Genomic DNA, 17,784 nt, shown 5'->3' on the forward strand with positions numbered 1-17,784 from the left:
GAAATGTCTATGATACATTTCACGAAGCAAATTTTATTATTTCTATAATATCTTTATGCTGGGTAATGTCAGCCCCTATACTGTATGTAGGACTGCAGCAAACAAGGCAAATGTGTTTTATATTCTAAAACTAGATTAGGTTTTAAACATTTGCTTTATTACACTTCAATGGAATTGTCTGAAAGCTTGTAAAATAAATGATCATGGCCAAACTTTCTGGTTGTATTTCTGCCAAATGAACAAATGAATCTAACAATTCAGCCACTCTCATATAAATCACTTAGAGTTCAAAGGAGCAAATTTGTTTTTAAACTTTTCAATAAATAATTGTTAAAAATTGACCAATCATTACCTTAGAAGTTGATGAATGAAGCCCTTTGCCTCTTTCTAAAGTGTATTTTATTACAAATGAACAAAACCACTTTAAAATATTGATTTTGATGCTGCTCAGAATTGATCTCCAACCTGCATATAACTTGTTGCATTATTTAATGCAGTGCACAATACATAATTTCATGTAATAATATATTAACACTGATATAATATCAATAATATAAACACTGTGTGCTCCAACTCACCACAAAGAATGCTAAGAGAGGCTGGTAGTTTTTAATAAAGATACCTTCACCATAATCAATCAGAACATAATAGCAAACCTTTCAAAATATGAGAGAATTGAGTTTAGATTTGATTGATTTTCAATTAGTTTCCATATGTAAGCTTCATATATAAGCTTACCAAAATGGTTACACTTTTAAAAATACATACTTCACAACCTAATTGTAGTGTGAGCAACACATCTTAAATATTCCAGAAGAAAAGCAAATACATTATGCGACCACATGAAATAGCTATAATCTTGTAAAAAAAGTCGCAGACTTCACTAGGCCAATATGTTGCATTTTTATCCTAATAATTAGCATGTAATGGGAAAGTCAACATTTAATTACAGGCCCAGATAATTAACGTACATAGAGCATGAATAAAATAATTATCTCAATTATTTACTTAGACTTTAGAGAGATAATTCATATAAAGAGAAAGAGATACCGACAAGCAAATAACTTTTATAATAAAAGCAAAATACAGCGATGCTTGAAACCTGAAATAAAGACAGAAACTGCTGGAAAAATTCAGGTGGTCTGTTAGCATCTGTGGAGAAAGAAACAGGATTAGCGTTTGATCGCCTATATGACTCTTATTTGGAACTGGAAAAGGAGAGTCATATTGGAGCCAAAACTTTCTCTCTCCACAATAATAAAAAACTTTTATTGTTACACGTTTGAAGTTACTGTGAAAAGCCCCTAGTTGCCACATTCCGGCACCTGTTCGGGTAACTTATACATCTCCTTCAAGTATTGGCTATGAGTGAGATTGGCTGGGTTCAATCTGGGAAGCAAAACAACACCACTTAAAAAGGACATTGTGCAGAAGATTTCTTCCCCAATTGTTTATGAGTATATGACTGAGTGTTGGAAAACTCTTTGAACAGTGTAATTGTGTAATTATTTTGTTATAGCAACATGACAAATAAGATATGCTGCTGCCCTTTCCCAAAACTGTATACCCAGCAATAAATTATAAACTCAGTGTCCCTTTGAGAGAAAAACTGTTGAGAACAATACCTTCCGTGGTGGAATATATTAAGTAGTTGTACTCATTTTCCACCGTGAAACACTGTAAAATCCATGTCACCAACCCATCCGTCACTCTATCCCCAAACTTCATTCAATCAGTTCTTAACCATTTTCAATGCACGCTACCAATTCCTAACCAATACTCAGTTAAAAAAATCTGCATTGATGGATCAAGTGAGTAGGATTATTTCACAGAATGATACAGTAGAGAAGGAGGCCAAGCAGCTAATCAAGTCTGCACAGCTCTTTCAAAGAGCAATCCAGTTAGTCCTATTCCTGCACTCGTTCTCTGCAACATTTTCTCCTGCAAGCATTTATCTAATTCAATTTTGTCGGCTACTGTTGAATCTGTGACCCTGACCTTCAGTCACTGCAATCCAAATCCGAACTGCAAATTGCTTAACAAAGGTTTTCTTTATAATTATATCTGCTTGGAGGTTAGTATGGAAGTATGAATTTGGAAAGTGCTGAGAAGTGAGGCATAATTTTTAATAAATTAGTCAATGTAATGCCGATGTATGGGGGATGGTGGAAAGAAATGTCAAGCTATTATAAATGCTTGGGTCAGGGGTATCCTGACCTTTGGCTGATTGGAAGCTTGGATAAGAATTATTTGTCTGCTGAAGTCTATAATAAGACAATAGCAAAGATAAAGAACTGTGTTCTGTTAACTATGTAGGTAAAGAGTTCTGCTTAATAAACAAAAGCGTCATGCATGAAGGACATGTAAGCTAGCAATTCAGTAATGGACAAGAAAAATATAATGGTGCAATAATCAGGTTGGCGAAGATAAAAGGTTTCACCCTGCTCAAGGGTAAACTAATCAGTCACCTAATACGACACAAGGTTAGTCTCAAAAAGAGTATAAGGAGAAGAGTCCTCTGACCCTCAACACACAACCACGAGAAGAGGAGATTGACGATGGTCAACAAGAATGCATCAACAAGAACAGAGCAGAACACGGCGTCCCAATCAACTGGAGAGTTCGGAGCCAGAGTTCATAAGTACAGATTGTGACTACTGCCTTGGTAAGTAACATTTATTTTACTACTTGTGGTTTTACTTAATAAACTCACTGCTGCTTATACCAAATGCTCCATAGCTGGAGTGGTCAGCCACTAATCAGAACTAGTGGTCCCAAACATTGACTCAAACGTAAAGGCGCTTCTACTTTAAATCTATGCCCTCTGGTTATTGGCTCTTCGATCTTGGAAACAGTTTTTCTTTATTTATTATATCTAAGCCTTACATGGATTTTAAACACTTCTAGCAAATCTCTGCTTCACCTTCTCTCTGGAAGAACAACTCCAGCTTCCTCAGTCTATCCATGCAACTATAATCTCATATCCCTGGAACCATTTTAGAAATCCCTGCCATATCTTCACCTAAACTTGCATGTCTTTCCTAAGTTGTAGTGCCCAGCATTGAACAAATAAGGTCCAAATAATGCTTTTTTATAGGTTTAATTTTTATATTCTATGTCTCTATTGATAAAGCCTAGGATCCCATTATTAACTGCTCCCTTCACCATAGAACCATAGAATAGAACCATAGAGTTCTTACAGTGCAGAAGGGGGCGAGTCTGCACTGACCCTCTGAAAGAACACCCTACCAAGGCCCACTCCCACGACATAACCCCGTGACCATGCCCTATCCCCACAATTAAGGGGCAATTTAGAATGAGCAATCCACCCAACTTGCACTTCTTTGGACTGTGGGAGGAAACTGGAGCACCCGGAGGAAACCCACGCAGACACGGGGAGAATGTGCAAACTCCTCACAGTCACCCAAGGCTGGAATTGAATCCGGGTCTCTGACTCTGTGAGGCAGCAGTGCTAACCACTGTGACACCGTGCCTGTCACCTTTCCTGTCCTGTCACTTTCAAAGATTTCTGCACAAATAGGTCTCTGCCTTCTTGCACTCCCTTTAGCATTTATTATCTCTCCTCAATATCCCTGCATTGAACTTCATTTGCCAGACCTTCACCCATTCCACCAGTCTGTCCATACCTCTTGAAGTCTATGTTCATCACTGCTTAATACAACTCCCCTGAAATGGAGCATTTTTTATGGCATATGTTTAAACCTTGTAAAAGTACACATATAATACTACAGACCGGCATAAGTGTTGAAAACAGAAACTTCCTCTCAATGTTTTATTGAACCTTTACCAGAATCTCTGAGAAATCTGCCCCATAAACCTGCACATGATCTTCCAACTTACTTCTCTCATGCATGCAAAATCACAGTGGGGACGTGCGGAGTTGTATCCACGCAGAACACTCAACACAAAAAGTGACAATACACAACAGTACACAATAAATGTGATCTGGCGCGTGTCTGTAAAGGATAGAAAAGTGGTTATCATACCTCACAATATTACACTCCAAAGTCTGAAAAATTCTTGCTAGGTAAAAATGCTTAATGTGTGACCCCAAAACTTAACTTGGTGTTAATATTTTTAACTCAGCAGTGGCGCACAAGAGATTAAAAACAAGTTTCATTCACAGAAAAATATTCCTGCTCCTTTTCTTACATTTCCTTTTCGTAATCTATCCATGTATCTAAATACAAGCATCCACGACATTCCATTCAAATATCAACCTTCTGTCTGGATTTCATTTAACACAGAAAGAGATTATGCTTGGTGCTGTTTATCCTCCGCACAATTATTTTTTTATTAGATTTCTTCACACTGTTTCCATATCGCTTCATCTTCTTTTAATTCACCCACCTATCAACTCTAATCTTGATTGTTGACATAGTTTATGCCACAACCATCCACTAAGCCCTCCAGTGAATTCCACAGCCTAATAACTCCCTGTGGAAAGAAATTTATCCTGTTCACTGATTTCAATCTCTTACATTCAATCTTGTATACATCTTCTTGTACTTGTAAATCCCTCAACTACTGGGAACAGTCTGTTTCTGTCAGCCTGTCCTATTCTTTAATAATTCTAAACATTTCCATCACCACATAATCGGTGTTGTTCTAACTAGAATAGCTCCATACAGTTGACACTACCTATGATAACCCTCGTTCAGCCTTTACCAACCCGCTCATGCTACCTCACCTTCAATCTTACAGTCCCCCAACTTCTCCTGCCTGTCTACCTAATATCTGCATTCGAGTATGTGTTTAACTGCCAAGACATTTTGAAATGAACCTATTTAAATGCATGAAGGCTTGGTCACATTTTGAGCTATTTATAAGCCTGCACTTTACATTTTTGGTCTGGAACCTTCAAAGAGTATCTGATGAGACTGGCTTAAACAGCACTATATAATTTTAGTATGAGCTGTAAATTATTTATTATTTTTTATAGTACAAAAAGTGGGCTAAATCTAACAACTGCAATCATATGCTTTGTTTTGGCTACTATTTGAATTTTCTATTACTGGTTAGTAAGTCAATTGACAGTTAAAGCCTAAAGTTACCTGTTCATTATTCCAGGCACCCTGTGGTATTCTGTCTAGTGCTGAAGGCAAATTAAAACACTTTGAAGGATGTGCACAGGAAGGTTTAATCTGCCCAGAAACCAAAGTAAGAGTTAAAAATTGAATAGACAAATATCATTCATAAAAAGCAACAGTGAACAAAGTGTTGATGAGTACCTCAGTTATAATTAAAGAAAAAGAGAAAGAATTGCATTTTTCTGCCAGCTTTCATGATCTCAGGGTGTTCTAAAGTCCTCACAGCCACTTTTGAAATGCAGTCACTGTAATAATGCAAGAAATGCACCAGTCATTGAGCACACAGCCAGCACCCACACCAACAATGTGATAATAAGCAGAATGCCTATGTTTGTGATATTGACTGAGAGATAAAAATTGACCGGAACACCAGGATAACTCCATTGCTCTTCTTCAAAATAGTCCGTGGGATATTCTACATCATAAGACAGTAAGAAATAGAAGTTAGGGTATGCGATGTGTGCACCAGGTGCAAAACATCGAGGCCCTAGGTTCAACTTGCAGCTTTTGCTCACCAACCGGACACAGGATGCACTGAATACACATCCCAACTCAGGAGTTCAGCTGGTGTCAGAATAAATGAATGTTAACAAAGCAAGTCTCAGTGTCGGGGTTAGAGCTAAAAATCTTACATGCAAGCACCAGATTTAAGCACTGCTACTTTGGGGAGATGCTAAATAGATGCAAAGCACATTCCCATTGGGAAGAATAATTAAATAGCGACCACTTTTAGTACTTTGTATTTTCATTCCTTATTCTGTTCCTATACTGCAACAATTCCACAAGTAATGACATAATGGAACTTATGGTGGCACAGTGGTTAGCACTGTTGCTTCACAGCACCAGGGTCCCAGGTTTGATTCCCGCTTGGGTCACTGTCTGTGCGGAGTCTGTACGTTCCTCCTGTGTCTGCGTGGGTTTCCTCTGGGTGTTCTGGTTTCCTCCCACAGTCCCGAAAAGACGTGCTTATTAGGTGAATTGGACATTCTAAATTCTCCCTCCGTGTACCTGAACAGGCGCCGGAATTTGGCGACTAGGGGCTTTTCACAGTAACTTCATTGCAGTGTTAATGTAAGCCTACTTGTGACAATAAAGATTATTATTATGATACTTTGTAGTTAATGCTCTTGACTCTGAAACCAGGCCATTGTGCCTAATTTGACAGAGCTCCTGGACATGACATCCTAATTGGCTACTTACAGGGAGTTCCACCCAGCAGGCACATCACAGCCAGTGCACACCCCTCTGCCGGACATTGGTCAAAACAGTCCCCCTGTTTTGTCATAGTGCCAAGGTTGAAGGTTAGTAAGCCTAACTCTGAACATAATGACTTGAGGGTGTTGAGACAAGTGGGAACAGTCGAAGATGGTTATAGCCTGAAACTCAAGCTATTGTCTCCCATGATTGATCTCTGCATAAACTTTGCACTTCGATATGTGATGCAAGTTGGGGTTTCCAGACCAATTCACAGCCAAAGATATGCATGTTAGGTGAATTGGCCATGATCAATATGTGGGCTTACAGGGAGAGGACCAGATAGTGGGCGTAGGTAGCCCGCTCACTCGAGGGTCAGTGTAGACGCAATGGCTGAATAACCTCCTTCTGCACCACAGGTATTCTATAAACCAAAGGATCAACTATAATGACCCAGATTTATCCTATTTTAAATTGATTGGCAAAAGAGCCAGAGAAGACACCAGGAAAAACCTTTACACAAAGAGTGGTTAGGATTTGTAAAGCATTCCATCCCTGATATTGTGGTAGATATAGATTTAAATTAGTGTGCAAAACGAAATTGGATAATTACTTGGATAAAACAAAATATTGGGAAGGAGTGGGATGGAGGTGCTTGGACTGACTGGATTGCTCTTCGAAGGAACTGGCACATTCACGATATGCTGAATACCCTCCTTCTGCACAGCACAATCTTATTTTGTTGGAACCAAAGCTTGACATGAAGGTGTAGCCACCTAAAATGGCTGATTCCCTATTAATTTGGCCAAAACCCGATTTAAAATGGCTAACCGAAAAGGCTGATGGGAAAAGCAGCCAACAGGACACAAACGGACAGCTGCAGACAGAATAGCGTATTCGGCTCTGGGGATGTCGGCCCAGATCGATACTCAAGACTATTAGCAACACGTCAACCCAGACATCTGCAGTTTAATCGGCTATCCCCGGGAACAATTGCAACATATTAGCAATTGAATGCCGGGCCAGACCTGTCGGCGCCTGCAGTGGCCGAAACAAAGACAGGTGAACGACCACCCCCCGATCGAGGAATCGCCCCGTTATTGGACATATCTAACCCAGTGATTGGGAACAAGTCCAATCACTTGGGACTCAGGGTCAAGGGCCGCCCCGAGAGATGGGAAGCCCCTGGGCCCTATAAAGTGAGGGGCCAAGTTCAGATCTCTCTCTCTCTCCCTTCTTCACCTGCTCGCAGCCTTCGCAAGAACCTTTAGCAAAGGACCGTACGTTTGACTCCAGCGATCGCTACCCGGTAGAGATTCCTAGCCATCGACCCGTATCAGCCTTTTGAATCCCGCAGGCCAGATCCAATTCGATAAGCCATTCGTTTCCCTGACCTGGTGGGCCCTTCCTAAAGTTAAGTATTGTCCAGTAGTGGTAGGTTTTGATATAGATAGTAGGATTGTTGTGTAAGCATTAATTGTTGTATATAATAAATGACCGTTGATTTCAATCTTACTAAGCGGTGTGCTGACTTATTAATCATAACTTGAGCTTGAACCACGTGGCGGTATCAGAAAGATACCTGGCGACTCGTGAGCAAAGGTGACATAATCAGAGCTAATAAACTAAGGCTAAAAAGAGCAAGAAAGGCACTCAACGGAAGCTGTCGAGGGTTAAAGGGTGGGGTTGGGGTTGCAATAAGGAGCCTGGAAACAGGAGAAACACTAGGTCACATGATTTCTCACTCTGGTCCTGCATGTGTCCCCTGCTCCATCAATCAGCAAGATCAGCTGCACCTCCGAGTACTATCCTCACATTCCTCAGTAGTAACCCGAGTGAGGCCCCACCAAGCTATAACCACAACAAGACAAATTTATTCTTATGCTTTAAGCCAGGGTTTCCCAAACTTTTCTGGCCACAGAACCATTTTGACCTCCCAAGAGTACTGATGGAGCCCCTGAGATACATTCTTATTATGTTGACGAGTTAAAACACAAAAATAATGATTGTTTTTGTGCAATAGGTGCAAATATACAAAATCAAATTTATCTGCATTCATTTGATATAATTTAAAAGTTGCCTTATTCAACAAAGTACTTTGGGATTTATCTTCTTTTTGTCATTTTTAATGGGAGGAGTGATGCTGCTTCTTTTGTTCACAAGTTCATTTAATATTAGCGGTGCTGCTGGAGAGCTGGATTCCCATATTGGATAAACACACACACACCCACACACACTGTCTCTCTCACACACACACACCAGGTCTCTCTCACACACACACACACTGTCCCTCTCACACACACAAACATATACACACTAACTCTCACCTTCCTCACACACACATGCACTCTCACCTCACTCACATTCACTCACACACCCACATTCTCTCTCATTCTCACACATTGGTGGGCGTGATTTAACAGAGACATTTCTAAGTAACATTTTGGTCACGATTGGCAGGGAGTTTCTCGTCGGCCGCATTGGTGAGAGTGTGGCCCGTATTTAACGACACTTAGTGCCAAAAATAAGTCCCCACCGCTTCTCGCCCTTATTGGCTGTCTCACCGTCAGATTCGCCAGACTCGCGTCTCCGTGTCTTGCCGCCAACAAGGGGGAGCTGGCAACATGGTGGCCCAGTGGTTAGCACCATTTCCTATGGTGCTGAGGACCTGGGTTTGATCCGGCCCCGGGTCACTGTCTGTGTGGAGTTTGCACATTATCTCCGTGTCTGCATGGGTGTCACCCCCACAACCCAAAGTTGTGCCGGGTAGGTGGATTGGACACGCTAAATTGCTCCTTAATTGGAAAAAAATAATTGGGTACTCTAAATTTATTTTAAAAAACAAGGGGGTGCTACTTTTAAACACTCCATCAAAACTCACTCCAGTCAACATACAAATATGGCAGCGCACAGACATGCTCCTCGCTTTGGCAATGCTGACCTGGCCAGGCTTCTTGACGTCGTCAATGAGAGATGAGACATCCTGTTCTCCCAAGGGGGTCGGAGGACCAGCAGCAGGGTCACCAATACTTCCTGGGAGGCAACGGAATTTGGAAACAAATGGACTCATTAGCGATAGACTGCATGGTTTAGTGAAGGGGAGGTCATGCCTCACTAACTTGATCAAGTTTTTTGAGGAGGTGACAAAGATGATTGATGAGGGGAGGACAATGGATGTTGTTTACATGGACTTCAGAGGAACCTTTGACAAGGTGCCTCGGCAGACTGGTACAAAAGGTGAAGTCACACGGGATCAGAGGTGAGGTGGTAAGATGGATACAGAAGTGGCTCGGTCACAGAAGGCAAAGGGTAGCAGTGGGAGGGTGTTTTTCTGAATTAAAGGTTGTGGCTAGTTAAATTCCATAGGAACCGGTGCTGGGGCCTCTGTTGTTTATAGTATACATAAACGATTTAGAGGAAAATGTCGCTGGTCTGATTAGTAAGTTTGTGGATGACACCAAGGTTGGTGGAGTGGCAGATAGTGCTGAGGATTGTCAGAGGATACAGCAGGACATAGATAGGTTGGAGACTTGAGCAGAGAAATGGCAAATGGAGTTTAATCCGTACAAATGTGAGGTAGTGCATTTTGGTCTAACATAGAGGGGAAATATACAGTAAATGGCAAAACACTTATGAATATAGAAAGTCAGAAAGATCTGGGGGTGCAGGCCCGCAGATCTTTGAACGTGGCAACAGAAGTGGACAAGGTAGTCGAGAAAGCATACGGAATGCTTACCTTCATTGGATGGGGCATCGAGTATAAAAACTGGCAAGTCATGCTACAGTTGTAAGAACCTTGGTAAGGCCACACTTGGAATATTGCGCACAATTCTGGTTGCCACACCACCAGAAGGATATAGAGGCTTTGGAGGGGGTGCAGAGGAGGTTTACCAGGATGTTGCCTGGTCTGGAGGGTGTTAGCTATGTGGAGAGGCTGAATGGACTGTTTTCATCAGAATGACGGAGATTGAGGGGCGACCTGATAGAGGTCTACAAGATTATGAGAGGCATGGATAGAGTGGATGGGCAGGCACTCTTTCCCAGAGTGTAGGGGTCAGTCACTAGAGGGCATAGGTTTAAGGTCCATGGGGCAAAGATGAGAGGAGATGTACGAGACAGGCTTTTTAGCAGTGTTGGAATATTTTGCCAGGAGAGGTTGTGGAAGCAGATACATTAATAGCATTCAAAATGCATCTTGACAAATACATGGATAGGATGGCCATAGAGGGAGGTGGCACTAGGAAGTGCTGAGGGTTTTGTCCAAGGGTGGTATCATGACCAATGCAGGCTTGGAGGGCCCAACTGCCTGTTCCTGTGCTGTATTTTTCTTTGCTCTTTGTTCTTTGACTGCTGACCAATGTAGGAAGGAGACCAATGACCTCCACCGAGCTGCAAGGGGAAGTTACCACCTCTCTCCAGGCATCAATTCTGCCAGCTGCCCCTCAAATTCCCACAAATCACTGGCTGACACCTCACATCCTACCCACATCTGGGGCGAGATTCTCCGACCCCCCCGCCGGGTCGGAGAATCGTCGGGGGCTGGCGTGAATCCCGCCCCCGCCGGTTGCCGAATTCTCCGGCACCGGAGATTCGGCGGGGGCGGGAATCGCGCCGCTCCGGTTGGCGGCACCCCCCCCCGCGATTCTCCGGCCCAGATGGACCGAGGTCCCGCGGTTAGAATGCCTGTCCCGCCTGCGTGGATTAAACCACCTCTCTTACCAGCGGGACAAGGCGGCGTGGGCAGTCTCCGGGGTCCTGGGGGGGGGTGCGCGGGGCGATCTGGCCCCAGGGGGTGCCCCCACGGTGGCCTGGCCCGCGATTGGGGCCCACCGATCCGCGGGCGGGCCTGTGCCGTGGGGGCACACTTTTCCTTCCGCCTTCGCCACGGTCTCCACCATGGCGGAGGCGGAAGAGACCTCCTCCACAGCGCATGCGCGGGGATGTCATGAGCGGCCACTAACGCTCCCGCGCGAGCGCCGCCCGGCAATGTCATTTCTGCGTCAGCTGGCGGGGCACCAAAGGCCTTTTCCGCCAGCTGGCGGGGCGGAAATCAGTCCGGCGCGGGCCTAGACCCACAAGGTTAGGGCTCGGCCCCCCAAGATGCGGAGGATTCCGCACCTTTGGGGCGGCGCGATGCCGGACTGATTTGCGCCGTTTTTGGCGCCGGTCGGCGGACATCGCGCCGATACCGGAGAATTTCGCCCCTGATCTTCGTACTTGTTCCTCAGCAACCCCTAGCACCTACCAGCACAACCTCTTCATGTCCAGTTGCGGTGCTTACACATGCCACTTGCCATAGATCCTCCTGATCCATCAAGCCCATGGCTCACAAAGCCCTCTTTGTCCCTGCAGGTGAAGATAGCCCATAATAAGTGGGAAAGGGCCAAGTTGGGAGGCGGGGTACCAGAGATTCGAGTCCTTACCCCCTATGAGGAACAGGTCCAGGAGATTGTTGGATTGCCCGAGGAGACGGCAGTCACTGACAGTGAGGTTGCTTTGTGCCACAGAGGTGAGACTACGCTGCCCCTTCACCCAGATGACCTGTCTCAAGTGAGTTGTTCATGTCAGACAAAATGATCCTTCCATCTCACTAACCACATGTCCATTGTTTTGCAGGATCTCCATCTGAGGGGCCTAGCTATCTGGAGCCATCCCCCGTACACCCCCCCCCCCCCCCCCCCCCGTGTCCCAAGAGACCACCTCAGAGGAGTACTTCGAGGAGATCATCCATCAAGGGTCACAGCTACTATCCCACCTTCCATCAGCGCAGAGAAATACAACTCGGTGGGCGACATTAGTGGACAGGCTTCTGGGGCACAATCTGGTGAGCATCACTCAGTTGCTGGTGCACATCAGGTGGAGGCAAGAACATCCAAGGGAGCCAGCAATCGGAGTTCTGCTGGATCCCAGGACTCGGCTGGGTCCCAGTCAGATGCCGAGCCTCTGGTCAAGGTTATCCTGGAGCTGATGCAGACGCCAGGCCGTGAGATTCAGGAGGGGATGTCAGTGACATTCCAGAGAGTGCATAGCCGATTGGAGGAGTCCTACAGGCGCAGGAGATGATGCCGACAATGCGTGGCACTGAGGCCAACACTGCTAGGGTGGTGACCACAGTGGAAAGCCTGGAGCACAAGGTCAGCATCTTGAGTGATGGTGCCTAAGGCATGGCTCAGTTTGTGATAACCATGGCTGAGGGCCTCGACATCATGTCCCAGTTGCAGAGGGGCACGTGCCATACACAGATGGACGTTGCCGAGGCACTGCAGAGCATGTCCCATTTGCTGACGGACATGTTCCAGGCGGACATTGTAGAGCATGGTGTTCATCCCCCCAACCCTTCCCCCGGACACAGTGCTCCAAGATCAAATGTCCCAGATGCAGAGCCTGTTCAGAGGATGGGTGTCAGCAGAAAGATGGAAGTCAGACTTTGGCATAAACTGAGAAGCACCAGACCTTACCTTACAGTGGGTGATCATCACTCTCCTGCCTTCAATATTGACCTGCTGACAGCGCTGCCACAGGCCCATTATCCAGTGGTGATGTTACACAGACCCTGGGAGGGTGGAACAGGGTAATCAGCAGGTGGGGAAGGGGGGGGGGGGGGCGAGGTGAAGGGAGGGAAATGCGTTGAACATTCAGGGAGTGGCACGCCTTCCTGGGGCACTCCCTGATGCCCCAGTATTTCCAAGGTGACATGCATGCCATCAATTACCCCTGGACCTGGGGCATCCTGGCGCTGGTGGAGAATCCTGCAGCCCGGGCATCTTGGTGGGCTTGGTCCAGCTCAGATTTGATAAAGTCTGATGCCCGGGCATACAGGACATCTGTGACCTCACGGATGCTCTTGTGGGCTGTAACTTGTGGTAGGCACACAAGCCCCTGCTCGAGCCCTGGCATGAACTGGTGGCATAGAAGTTCAGAGCTGCAGTGATCTTCACAGCCACCTGGAGCGGGTGTACTCTTTCTCCATGGGGTGCCAATCCATGAGGACATGGCACAGGTGCCACACTGTCACTTTGTTGAGACAGAGTCTTCTGCGGCACATGCTGTCCTTCATCTCTTCGAAAGACCAATGACGCCTGGACCATCGCCGACGTCCTCCTTTGCGTTCTTCCTCGGCCTGATGGGCGGCTGAGTCTTCTCATGGGGTGCCACCACCAGCTTGCCTCAACGCTGCTGCCTTCTCCGGCATCTGGTCGTCTGGGCTGCCACCAGCACCGCGAGGGCATCCTATTCAGGACTGACACCACCATCCATTTTGGCATCTGTAAGGAATTGGAGAGGGAGAGAGACTTCAGGAAGCAAAGTACCGTACACACCCCTGTCAGCATCAACGGGGCCGAGGTGGAGATGGTGAGCAGTTTCAAATTCCTAGGGGTGCACATCTCCAAAAATCTGCCCTGGTCCACCCACGTCGACGCTACCACCAAGAAAGCACAACAGCGCCTATACATCCTCAGTATTTAATGGATCTTATACCGCAATGCAAGTGTTCATGTAATATTTCTTAAAACAATTTTTTTTTAAGAGTAGCAAATTCTTTTCACACTCTACTTCTTTTGCTTATTGGTGAAATCCCCTTTTTCTGCCGATCATGTTCTTAATACATAACCAGTAAGTTTCTACTGCATCTCCAATTAAAAACTCTGGGTCATACTGTTTAATGTCATTGTTCTAACAGCAGTTGATTTATTTTGCTGAGCTGTATACATTACACGCACATAAAGAAGTTTTGGATCCAGTAATAATTATAAAGTCTGAGCATCCACCAGCCTTAAAGTTTCCTCCGGCCTTGTCATGCTGCTCTCTTTTTTTTAATTTTGCACATAACTTATCTCACACAGAATATTTGCAGTGCAATGAATTCATGATAAACAAACTGGCATGTCTTGAGAAGGAGCTGCTGAAAGTTTTGTGCATGAAGCAGGTTAATACAGTCGCACATTGGTGGATTGTGCCCTGACTTTTAATTCACTGGAATGCTTCAAACTCTGTGTCTTCTACCCAGACATGGACACATTAAGATTAGATGGACTGGTCTCTCTAAGTGCCAAAAGGCCTATTTTCTTTGACAGTTAACATCTCACGACAACAATGGAATGTAAACGGGCAGAACAATAATTCTTAGCATTAATTTATGGGTGGCGCATTATTTGAAAAGGTTGTGTGGGTAATCTTTTCCTTGTTGCCTCGCCAACTCAAGGCTACATTTGGGAGAAGTTAGATGAAATAACTTTTTTGCGATCGAACTAAAATTATCTCACATCACGCCACCCATACTTCTTACAACAATCACCAAAAACAGTATATCACTATGTTCTATGGATGCATTAAGTATTCAAGCAGCCTAAACGTAAATAGTTATAGTGATTTAAGGAGAACAAATGTCAGAACTTGGAAAAGGCAGATGCATTCTATTAGAGTGTTCTGCCTTCTTTTAAATTACAATGTTTTGGAGCATGGTAAATAATACATTCTTCAAACTCAAATACCAACCACCTATAGCGTAATCTAACAAAAAGGTTTCTAAGTGTCATTTCAGGCGGGTTTGGCTGGGAGTTCCTCCCTAGCTCTGGCGGCGGGTTCCTTACCGCTATCTAACCACACTCAGTCACTTTTTTGGGCCCCGCGGAGTTTCTCTCCAGGCTAGTCCTCACGTAGAATTATTTTCATCACCGAGGAACTGAACTCGCGAGCCAGGCCGCGAGTAATGCACCAACCCTACCTTCCCAAGTGAGGACACCCCGTTATGGGGTCGCTGAGGGCTCTCCTTTTCAGGCCTTCCCATGCCTTCTTTCAGGCCCTCACGCATTAAAGGACCCCAACCTTCACCACCCCCAATCTTCCAGAAGATGCTTCAAACCTGTCCTCCCCCCCCCTCCCCTTCACATACCCCCTTATCCCTCATTTCATGGACATGGCACCCTCGGACCCTGACCCTTGACAGTGCCAGGGTGGCACCCCAGCAGCCTGGCACTGCCACCCTGGAACCATGACAGTGCGCTTGCCAGCCTGACACTGCCACCCAGGCACATTGACATTGCCATCCTGACAGTGCCAAGGTGCCAACCTGGCAGTACCAAGGTTCCCGGGTGCCATGGGGAGAGCCAGGGGCCACCCTGCCCTATGCCTGACCACCCAGGGGCCTCAAATGGCCTGGGGAGCCCCCAGATGCCATTGCACCTGGTCCTCGTTTGCGTGGCTCAGTACTAATTGCCGTCCGGCTGGGATCACCCTGGGGAGGCCGATAGATGCCGGGAGCTGGTTAGATCTGGCGTTGGCATGGTTAAGTGGGCTCTTAGAAGAGGGGGGAATCAGATCACCATGCCTCGCAAGGTGTGGTTAGATCTTGCAACGTGCAAAGGCCGCCGGGAAGCCCGGGGGAGGCCTCTCCCGGCATTTAGCGGCTGCGGCCTGCTCCAATTCTGCCGGGACACAGCCGGTAGATTGCGCTCAAAGAATCTCAGCGAGCAAGAAGCTTCAAATGTACCTCTTTTCAAAATATTTGAATAGATTCACAGTCTGTCACCACCTCTGAGCATCTAAATGCACCATTTTATATTCAGCCCAAGAGGTGATGGACCTTTAATTCAATAGAAAATCTGGAATTAAAAGTCCAATGATGACATTGAATATTGTCATTGAAAAAAAAACCCAATTGGATGACTAATGTCCTTCAGGGAAGGAAATCTGCCATCCTTACCTGATCTGGCCTACATGTGACTCCAGATCCACAGGAATATGGCATACCACTCAGTTGTGTCAAGCTGTTAAAAAGTCTCAAAGGAATGAAACCGGATAGACCAGGCCAAGGCACCAGAAGTGACACCAGCAAACTCAGCTCTGACGACCCTGTAAAGTCCTCCTTATTAACATCTGGGGGGGGGGGGGGGGGGGGCTTGTGCCAGAATTGGGAGAGCTGTCTCACAGACTAGTCAAGCAACATCCTGACATAGTCATACTCAGGCAATCATAACCTCAAAATGAAGTGTGAACCTGTTGGAGCTACTACATAGGATTATTTGCATGCCAAAGAGCAAAAGTAGCATGTGATACACAGAGCTAAACCATTCCACAGCCAACAATTGGGTCGAAGCTCTGCACTCCTGCCACATCCAGTCATGAATAGTGTTGGACAATTAAACAACTCACTGTAGGAGAAGGCACCACAAACACCCCATCCTCAATGATGGGCAATGCAAAAGATAAGGCTGTACAATTTGCTACAATCTTCAGCCAGGAGCCCACATCCCTTGAATAAATAAATAAAAATTTGCACTCACTATCAAATACCCCTACCTACAATAAACCAATAAGCTCCTTTGTAGAGCAGTAAATATCGTAAGAGATGCTATTGAACTTGTTTTAAAAACATTTAGTTTTCCCAATTACAAACCATTCCCTCTGATCCATTAACTTTGTATTTTATTGTTTTGACATGTGACTAAATGCTCTCTCTATAGCTTGTTATTTAATCTTAATTACAGAGCACATACCTGTGCAGGTATGGTAGAAAATTCTTAAAAGGTCTAATTAAAAGACAGCTTCCCAAATGTAACAAAGTTGAAGAGTAATCACATTTATTATGTCACATTAAACATTGGGAGCACTAAGTATTTTCTTGATGTTTTATGCAGAAAAATAACCACTGCATAGTTTATTCCATGAACATGGAATGAATTACATTACATGGATCAAAATGATTGCTTTTCACAAATTTAGTGGTCAAATATTTAGCATATTGGAAATTTGCAGGAATAATTCATTGATTTTATGAAGGTACAAAATATTCCTAACGTTGAAGAGAACATTAACTTGAACTGTTTTTGGAATTTTTAATACATTTGAGCTATTCCGTAGCCATTGAATAGCCACTGCAGCCAGACATACATAGGGCGGGATTCTCCGTTTGAGACTAAGTCCGGAGCATGTGTCTGGTTTTACGACCAAAAAGCCGGCGCCACCCCTGCACCGATGCCCCGCCCGTTGGGGGGCTAGCAGCCCCGGCTTTACCTGCAGATACAGATGAAGAGCTGCCAGGTCCATGGCCACACATGCTCACGGCGGTGACCTGTAACTCCCTCTCGCCACCCCCAGACCGCCCCCAACCAATCCCCCCAGCCCCCGCCAAAGCTCCCCCAGTCAGAGGAATGGCTCTACCCCGACTGTGGCGGCACTAGGCACAGTCCCCAGCCACCACGTGAGATCCCTGAAAACTGTGAGCACACGCGCCCCACGCCGTCGGGAAGTCGGCCCATCGGGGGCGGCGTACCCAGGGATTATGCTGTTTTTGACGGGGCGGAGCATCTGAAAAACAGCACCGCCCCCGATATCGGCATAAAAACAGATTCTCCGGCCAATCGCCGAACATGATTTTGGCGTCAGCAATCAGAGAATCCTGCCCTTAGTGCTAACATTGGGACTGAATCGCGGCTGATCTACAGCCCAACAGCGGTGCCGGTCCTGGAGCCTTTCAGGA

The 17,784-nt window shown here is 45.4% G+C and overlaps 1 long non-coding RNA gene across 1 annotated transcript in view; it reads left to right on the forward strand.

Annotated features, from left to right (window-relative positions):
* The first annotated feature begins 2,477 nt into the window (after positions 1-2,477).
* The window catches only part of LOC140426857 (uncharacterized), a 92,000-nt gene continuing 76,693 nt past the window's right edge, over positions 2,478-17,784 (forward strand). Inside the window, exon 1 of the long non-coding RNA XR_011948314.1 lies at positions 2,478-2,665. This is a non-coding gene — a long non-coding RNA (uncharacterized lncRNA). The remainder of the gene's footprint in view (positions 2,666-17,784) is intronic.

This window comes from Scyliorhinus torazame, chromosome 7, assembly GCF_047496885.1.
Source record: "Scyliorhinus torazame isolate Kashiwa2021f chromosome 7, sScyTor2.1, whole genome shotgun sequence".
NCBI classification, from domain to species: domain Eukaryota; kingdom Metazoa; phylum Chordata; class Chondrichthyes; order Carcharhiniformes; family Scyliorhinidae; genus Scyliorhinus; species Scyliorhinus torazame.